This window comes from Poecilia formosa, unplaced genomic scaffold, assembly GCF_000485575.1.
Source record: "Poecilia formosa unplaced genomic scaffold, Poecilia_formosa-5.1.2 Scaffold498, whole genome shotgun sequence".
Classification (NCBI taxonomy): domain Eukaryota; kingdom Metazoa; phylum Chordata; class Actinopteri; order Cyprinodontiformes; family Poeciliidae; genus Poecilia; species Poecilia formosa.
The window spans coordinates 5327-13802 of record NW_006800437.1 but is presented as its reverse complement, the minus strand read 5'-3'; the positions used below and the strand labels follow the sequence as shown (position 1 = coordinate 13802).

At 41.6% G+C, this 8476-nt stretch overlaps 1 long non-coding RNA gene across 1 annotated transcript; it reads left to right on the top strand.

Annotated features, from left to right (window-relative positions):
• Positions 1-707: 707 nt before the first annotated feature.
• On the top strand, positions 708-8094 carry LOC107833999 (uncharacterized). Its single transcript, XR_001659773.1, has 3 exons — positions 708-791; positions 6029-6125; positions 7204-8094. It is a non-coding gene; the product is annotated as an uncharacterized LOC107833999 (long non-coding RNA).
• The last annotated feature ends 382 nt before the right edge of the window (positions 8095-8476 follow it).

The window sequence follows — 8476 nt, the reverse complement described above, 5'->3', positions numbered from 1 at the left end:
GCTGTCAAACACACAGCCTGGTGAATTCATCATGGATGAATTTCAGCTCCAGCTCGCTTCGTTTTCTCCATAAACAGTCCAATAAATGACTCCAATCCGTATAAATTAAATTAATTATTAATAAATGTTTTATAGAAGTTGATGTGAAATGTTTCGCTTGTCCCACAAAAGCATTTATAGAAGGATGAAAACAATGCATATAGTATGTTGGCTTTACTGAAATTCTGACTCTTCCCAAAAATTGAGAGCGCATTCCCTTTGCAGCTGAAATTGATTTATCAAAACTGGACGCAGTCTTTTAGGTCCAGAAGCTGGAAACAGCCGCAGATTTTGAGCGTTTCTTGTTCATTTCATGCACTTTTTATTAGGAGTCAGAAACAATCCGGTCATCTGGATGGTTTATGGTGCAGCATGATCTGCAGGAAGCCGTCGTCCAGCCTCGAACCGGCTCCAGTCTGACTCCTCCCATCATTATTCTACACCAGCCGCTGTGCTGCAGCTGCTGCAGGCTAGCTGCGCAGCAGGACGTGGTAAATGAAGCTGGTTACAGTTTGCGGCCTACAGCGTTGTGTAGATGTAGACGAAGATGATGACGACCAGGTTGAGAATAGTTCCGATGATGCCCAGCATGGCCAAGATGCTCTCCTCCTTACTTTCCTTGTCTTGAATTCCCTTTTCCTCATCACTGTAGACAGCGTTTACCATTTTCCCCGCAAAAGTCTTCAGTTTTTGTCTCGGACCGATCTGGAGCAGAAGCATAAAAAAATCAGTTAAGCACAAATCCTGTGTAGGTGAGTGGAACCGTTTCTTTTTAAATGCAGGCTGAGTTTTGAAGGGTGACGAGTAAATAATTACAGTGATAAACATCCAGATAACTGCATATTTACAACAAGCAAATGCTAAATTGCTGTCTTTTCCCACTTCGTTGTGACGATTATTCTATACAATTCAAATAAAGAACAATTACATTCATTTGGGGTAAATGCGTATTTAAAACGTTCAACTCGGTTGTATGAGTCTGCACCCATTAGCATTAGCATTCATTTTCATTTGGAATGATTAGCATCCCACATCCTGACTTGGTCATATTTAGTTTGTAAACCAGGGGTGTCCAAAGTGGGTCCTGGAGGCCCGGCATCCTGCATGTTTCAGTTCTCTCCCTGGTGGCAGTAAGAACCTCCTCAGCAGGTCAATGTTCCTCTTCGGCCACCATTTGATGCAGGTGTGTTAAACCAGGGAGAGACTAAAACATGCAGGATGCCGGGCCTTCAGGACCCACTTTGGACACCCCTGGTTTACGAACTAAATATATATTTTTAGTTTCTAAACAGTTTTGAGCTAAATATTTAGCTTGCCAAATATATAGGGGTGGCGTAGAGAGATCCTTAGAGACTTCCTGTTAAACTCTTCCATCCACTCAACACCCCCCCCAGCACACACAGCATTCATCATTGTTGTTTTCATTCATTCATTCATTCATACCGCTTCCCGCCCCCCTCCTGCAATGGCACGGCGCCCCCTAGGGGCACGCTCCACAGTTTGGGAACCTCTGGCTTAACACTAAATAGTAACAAGCTAAGTATTTGGCTTGTTAACTAATTTAGTTAGTAGCTACCTAACAAAATTAAATGTGAGTTGCAACATGTCAGCTAAATATTTAGCTTATTAACTAGAATAATAGCTAATATTTAGTTAGCAAATGAAACATTTAGATCCAAACAAAATAGTTTGGAGCTAAATATTTGTATGATTTACCATCTTTAGCCTCCAGCAGCTGCATTAAGTTGTCAGTTCGTGTTTGTAGAGCAGTTTCAGGATAAATGGGTGAATTTTAATTATCTCCAGTGATTAGATCAAAGTTTGAGCTTGTTTCTTTAAAGCTTCATGACAGAGAAAAGACAGCAGATATTTCTGCTCTCCTCAGCCTCAGCCTGACTTCCTACATTGTGATGGAGCCAGCGCTCATCTGTGTGATTTCACAGGTGTGTGTGTGAGTGTGTATTGATATGCGAGGCCCGGGGTGCCCTGTTAGAAACTAGCTGCATGCTGTCGGCCTGCAGGCGCAGCAGCTTGTGAGAGTTGGCATCCAAACGCCTCTCAGGAGAAAAGTGCTTCTCATGCGGGTCAACAGCTTTTCAACGGCAACTCGCAGCAGAATCAGGAGAACCAAAAATAAACCGTCTAACGCAGAGCCAGACTCTGAAAAACACTTTGGGTGCAAGAACCGACTTCCATCAAGTTACCTGAACCACGAACAGAAACAGCTTCTGCCTCCAGGATGGATGGATGGAATAGTCCTGAATTCACCTTAATCCATCCATCCATCCCTTTTCCATCCATGATGACCAAAATAGTTTCACTTCATTCACATTTAATTCTGCAAATAAAGTAAATTATCTACATGCACCAACTTCAACCAGACAAACTGATAAATAAAAATGTATTCTGACTGAAATGAGGCATATTTTTGTTCACAATTAACTCTAATCATATTTGACATTATGAAACTCATTGTTATAATTCAATAATTAATAAAAGTTTAACTTTATTTATTCTTTTAATGGATAAACAGTTTATACAAACATTTTGTACTTTAAACTGTAAATCTTCACTCCTGTTTGATTTTCTTATTTTTTTTAACATCCTGAACAGAAACTTAGACGTGTTTCCTTAAGGAAAATGAATCCTTAGATTATTCAGATAATAGAAAAATTAGCAGGAAGAAAAGTCATTAGTGGCAGCCGTTATTTTAATTACTAATTTTATTGTTTGCACTCATTTAGATGAGCTCCTGGGGGGAAAATGTCCTGGTAGAAACATTTAGTCATTTACCACAAAAAAATAGGAGGAGATGGAGTCCAGGTACTGCTGCACGAATATAAGACGTTTGAATAAGATCATGTTTTGGAGTATGGAAGAGTATTAGGGCCAATTCTGATTATTTTAATCAGAAATCTGACTTTTGATCTCAGAAGATTAGATTTGAGGACAAAAGTCAGAATTGTTTTGTTTTTTCAGTAGCTCTAAACCTCTTCCATATTAGAGCCAAACAAAATAAGAACAACAGAAGAAGAGAGTTTTAAAGGCCATGTTAAAGTATGAGCCCTCTAACGGCTCGGCTCCTTCATGGCGTCTGCAGCGTAACATCCAGACACGTTTCCGTCCTGCCTGACAGGGAAACACGTTGAGCTGTTTCCTCCTCTGACCCGTATCGATGCTCTCTGACGGCCTCTCCTGGGAGGACGCTAAACTAAACAACACCCCAACCTGAACGGGTCGTTGTGTGCTGCACTGGATGTGCTCCGATGCATGAAGACGATCTAAACAAGCACTCAGCAAAAAACTAAAAACGGTGAAGAGGGAAAAAGGTTACAGATCAAATCAGGTGAAAAGCTGCAGTTGGTTCCGGCTGGAACCTTTGCATTCACACGTTTCCGCTCCGCCCGTAAATCTGATGCACAAGTGACATCTGCTAAGAACGATAGACGATTAAGACGTTTCACTCGGTTCACTAGGGATTCATTTCTGTTCCAAAAACTGATCTGATTGGATGCTAGAAAAAACTATTGTTGTTTTCAAGTTGTGCTAAAAGGAGTTAGCTTATCAGCGAAGTTATTCAAACCTAAAATAGCATCTCAATGCTAAACATGTAGCAGCTAACGCTAATGTCAGGCTCCACAGTCCACATTTCTAAAGAAGCTCCATGAATGATCAAGACTTCCTGAAAAAGACGGTTGAAGAACAGATTAGGATTATTGTTGAAGTCGTGTCTGTTTATTTCTATAATCCAGCTTTCTGAATTGAAAATGTTGCTCATTTTGTCGATATATCATTTTCATTTAAAATGTGATGAATTAATTGGAGATGTTTCAATAAATTTTAAGCAAGTCCCAGCACTAATATAGATGCTCTATCAAAGATTTGGATCTTGAAATAAAAACAGCAGACTGACCGGAAGTCAAACCTGAACATGTTGGCACATGAAGCCGTACCTGGACGCCGGTTCTGCCCCTCTGGAGGCCCGGGTCGGATCATCGGAGAATGAAACCTTTTGCCACTTGACTAAACCGAGCATGTGGAACAGCTGCAGACGCTAACCCGCTCTGACAGGCTCAGGTGCTTTTGGCATTGTCTTAAAATGGAAATAAAGCAAACAGCTCCCAGCCCCTCCCCAGCATGCTTGACACCCAACAGACGCTCACTCACTCACTCACTCACTCACTCACTCACTCACTCACTCACTCACTCACTCACTCACTCACTCACTCAGTCCTCCTCTGCCTCATGGAGGAGAAGCAGAGGAAAAACTCCAACTAACCCATTTTCTGCCAGTTGTTCTGGGACTGAGTGGACAGTGACACTCATGATGAAACTGGATCGCTCTGAACTCGATTTGAACAAAAAGTCACATCAGATGCTTCGACCCATAAAATGATGTAACATTTTAGGAAAGTCTGAGCGGAGTTGTTTTTACTCAGAAACACAAAAGTAAAATAAAAACAGCAAAGTTTGATTTGAAGAGAAGATTCAATGATTCATGCAAATTTCCCACATTACAAATAAAAAGTGTGAGAAGTCCAGATGAGGGTTCAGAGTGTTTACCTTCCAGAGCATCAGGAGGAGCGTGGACATGCTGGGGGGGGGCGCCTTCCTGCAGCGCATCGCTGGCAGCTAGGGGGAAGCTCTGCCCCTCTCATCCTCCACGTCCAGGTCGGCTGCCTCGTCTGCCCGGCGCTCCCGCTTCGGCTCTCTGGTTGCACGGCGGCTCCTGCTGGGCTCCAGCGTCTCTGCCGCAAATTTCATCTCACTGGTCGCCAAGTTTCAGCCGCTGTCACTTTCCCCCCTCAGCGCTGAGCCGCCGCCTCGCTCCGCTCTCCTCCTCTTGTCTGTGGAAGGATGATGTCAAGTTGAAGAATAGTCAGTTGATGTGCAGACGGGGGTGGGAGAGGAGCCGAGCCGCTTCATGTGAATGTTTTCATCTTCTTTTGTCTCCAAACAGGAGGAGCTGTCAGCGTTTCCTCTGCTTCCTCTCAGCTAAACTTTCTCAGATGTTTGGCTCATTTTGAGGCTTTTGAGTGTTTCACACAGAAAAAGTGATTCTTTCTCCACTTGGATGTGTCTCCTTGTGTTGGCAGAAGATGAACACTGACTGGCTTTAAGTAGGAGGAAGAGGAGGAAGAGGAGGAGGAGGCGGTCGGCTGCTGGAGGAACCAGTGGCTCAGCTGACGCCGTCCTGGTTGCTTTCCCTCCACAGACCAGAGGTATCCCCTGCTTCCTTCCCACCGCACATATTAATGCTGCCACGGTTGCCTAGCAACGGCTCCGGGGAGCCTCACACCGCCTGACGACAGGCAGAGGCCAGGATGAAGGGCAAGAGTTTCCCCCGCTTTTGTTTTGGTTTTTACTAGAATGTATGTAAGAAATGCAGCTTTGTGATCACTTCTGATGAAAACAACCTGCAGAGTTTGTAGAATAAACCCAAAAACTGCCGCAATGAATTTTCACTCCAGTAAAAGTAAAAAGTGTCCGTCCAACAAATGACTCAAGGAAAAGTAAAAAGCCGAGTCCAGAGCTGAGGAACTGGTCAAAACTGTTTTCCAAATCAGTTTTTTCAGAATAAAACTGGTGACTTTTTGGTTAAAGCGATTTTGTTCTCCGTTCAGTGAATTTACTCAGTGGGTCGAGGATCGAGAGGGACTACTTTACAACAAAATGAGTCAAATGAATGTAACTGAATAAATGTAACGAGTTATTTCTCCACTCTGACTGTTTGACTGCGACGGAGCATCTAACGTCCTGAAGTCACAGACAGAACCAAAAGGTTCTGTTGACTCAACAGAATGAAAAACAGATTTTAATATGACTTCAAAGAAACTTCAAACATCACATTTATTCTGCATTTTTATCGATTTCTCCAAAAACGTGACCAACCATGCAGTGCATTTACCATTTCCTAGCTACTGTTAGCTCAGCGTAACCTAGCCACATAAATGAGATGCTGAATAATTTCACTTTTTCGTCCCCACAGGTTTGAATCGGAGCGCTGCAGGCTGGCAGGAGGATCTGCCACAGCCCGAACCGGAGGGAAGGAGCAGAGGGAGGGCGATTACTGGTACATGGAAAAGGTGAGTCTGATTAACTGGATGTGAAACAGCTGGAGCGAGAGCAGGAACCGAAAAAGACAAACTAAACAAGATCAGCGAGTCAACTGGACAGAAGCAAACAAGAAAACACAAAATGACAAAAAGTCAGAACCAAAGAATAAAAGGATCTTAATGATTCTATAGAGCATCATAATCCCAACAACTTTTACTTTTTTACCTTGTTCAACTGAGAAATATGTAAAAAGATGTGACAGAAAACAACAAGGTGATGTTTTTATGTAAACATTCCCTAAAGGAGAGATAAATATTAACCTTAAATGTAGTTTTTCTCTGTAGAATCCATTTAACTTTGTGATGTCGTGTCAGTTCTTCACTGTGATCTTTGACTTTCTTGTTTTGAGCCTTTTCTGATTCCTGCTGCTGAACAGAGAAAACTCACATCACCACAAAGTCGTGTTAAGTTTAGATTTATTCCCATCCAAACCGTATGAAGAGCACAGAACTGCCACAGAGAGAGGCCATCTGATCAACACGCACTGAAAATAAAAACATTGTCTTTAATTGAAAATAGTAAGTCTGAAATCAGTTTCATCAACACTTTTAGAAAGTTACTTGGACTTTATGGAAGGAAAGTCACCAACCTGAGCTGGGTTCATTTAGAAAGAGAAAGTTTTTAATAATTGTTATTCTTTTCCCACTTCTCCTCTCGCTACATTTCAGAGGAAACACTTTACATCACTGTGACACTTCAGCTTAAGATTATTGTCACCATGGAAAAGTCTGGACCAAATTCCTTGTATGCATTTAACTTATAATGTCAACATGTTCTTGCTATTCTATGTGCAGCTATTCTAGGATTGCAATTCTTCAATCGCCCAACATAACTTCATTAGTTTTTATACGATGCAATAATTGATTCTGTGGAGGCGTTTGGTTTACATGTGACAGTGGAGCGTTTATTAGCTCGTTTTTAGCATTAATGCAACTCAAATGATCAAGTTAGTCGAGTCGTTTAAACATAACAAGCTCAACTTGCACGTATTAACATGTTGATTTGAGTTGAATTTTTTAAGTAAAGTGAACTAATTAGATTTTACAGTGTGGATCCGATGTGAAGACCTGCAGGACGTTTGTTCAGGACAGGAAGTCCTCTCTGTCCTGCCTCGTTCCGTCTTCAGAGGGAAGGACAAAAGCTTTTAGCGCTGACAGACTCACCGGCTGCAGCTGAGAAGAAACGGCTCAGAGGCCAAACCTCCCAGTTGTAATATATTTTAAAAAGTCACTTTTACTACTTGAATATTTATAGTTATTCATTCATTTACATTTCGGCCTTTGGCTCCTGCAGATAGATATATCTTTCAAGTAAAGATGGTAGAATAAATGCAGCTTTTAATACGTCAAACTATAACTTTTGATGTCAAAACTTGCTTTCATTTTCCCAGACGATGTTTTGATTCCTTATTTATTGCCAACAGATTACAGAACTGCAGACATTAAACTAAGAAGCTCGCTGTCATTTATAGTCAAAGTAAAATGTTTGTTATTTCAGCAAAATGGGTAGAAATTCAGACTCAGATAGTGTGAAATTAAATAAAGCAGACGTCCCTTTGACCAGTGTGTCATTATGTAGATGAGTTTGCTGCTAAAGGAAATGTTTGGAATGTGAAACGGCCGGCCAACAAATTAGTTGAGACTTGACGTTGCTTTACGCTTGAATCAACTCGGAATGGACGGCAATAAAAATGGAAATGTTAGCGAAACGTCCTCCTTTAGCCGAAACCAGCGGTGTGCATAATTTTTACGGCCAACATCCGATCCCTCAGCATAAACCAAGCGACTGCCGCTGCCTGGGTGGACATTTATAACAATTAATCAGAGCGCCGTCGAATTTGTTCTTGTCATCCAGTCACTAAATTACATCTTCCTGCGACTCCATGATGATCACAGCGTTGCTCTGGCAGAACCAGAGCTGTGATCAGACGGCTGTGTTTTCAGCCTGACCAGAAAACGGTCAGTTACAGACTTCCACACCAGGCCGAGGAAACAAACAGCTGTTTTCTTTAATACTAATATTAGTAATTTTTTAAACCGTATTTTACTAAAAGCCTAACCATGAAACCATGCATGAAAGAAGGTGTTTAACCACCAGAGCTTAGAAACACATTCAGGAGCAGAGACTCGTTATCATGACAGACTTTACTGCTATAACCAGGTATAAGATTTATCAAAATATCTCCTCTAAATAAGAAAAGTCGTAATATGAAAACAGCCAAACCTGTTGGGATGTTAATATGTCGCCAAAACAAAAACGCTTCTCATTTTAACAGGTTATATATCTCGTTACAACATGAACGTTTCTAATTATAACGTAT